Here is a 265-nt window from a genome sequence, read left to right as displayed (position 1 = left end):
AGTGTTGAGGAGATAAGGGAACGTGTCATATTGACCTCGCCCTCTCGAACATGATAAGGACCAACGTGTTCGCGTAACGGAAAGGAATGAATTTTTAGACTAAGTCTTTAAACCCAACAAACTCTCTCTCTCTTCCTCTTTCTCTCTCATCCATTTCTCACTCCCATCCTTTTTTTTTTTTCATGATTCAAGGGGTTTTCCTTCTTTTAGAAAATTCTTCCACTCTCTCATCCAATTTTTTTCATGATTTAAGGGGTTTTTCTGC

This window comes from Amborella trichopoda, chromosome 6 (genome assembly GCF_054954075.1).
Source record: "Amborella trichopoda isolate Santa Cruz 75 chromosome 6, AtrichopodaSantaCruz75HAP2 v2.0, whole genome shotgun sequence".
In the NCBI taxonomy this organism is placed as follows: Eukaryota; Viridiplantae; Streptophyta; class Magnoliopsida; order Amborellales; family Amborellaceae; genus Amborella; species Amborella trichopoda.
Note: the sequence above shows the minus strand (reverse complement) of the source record.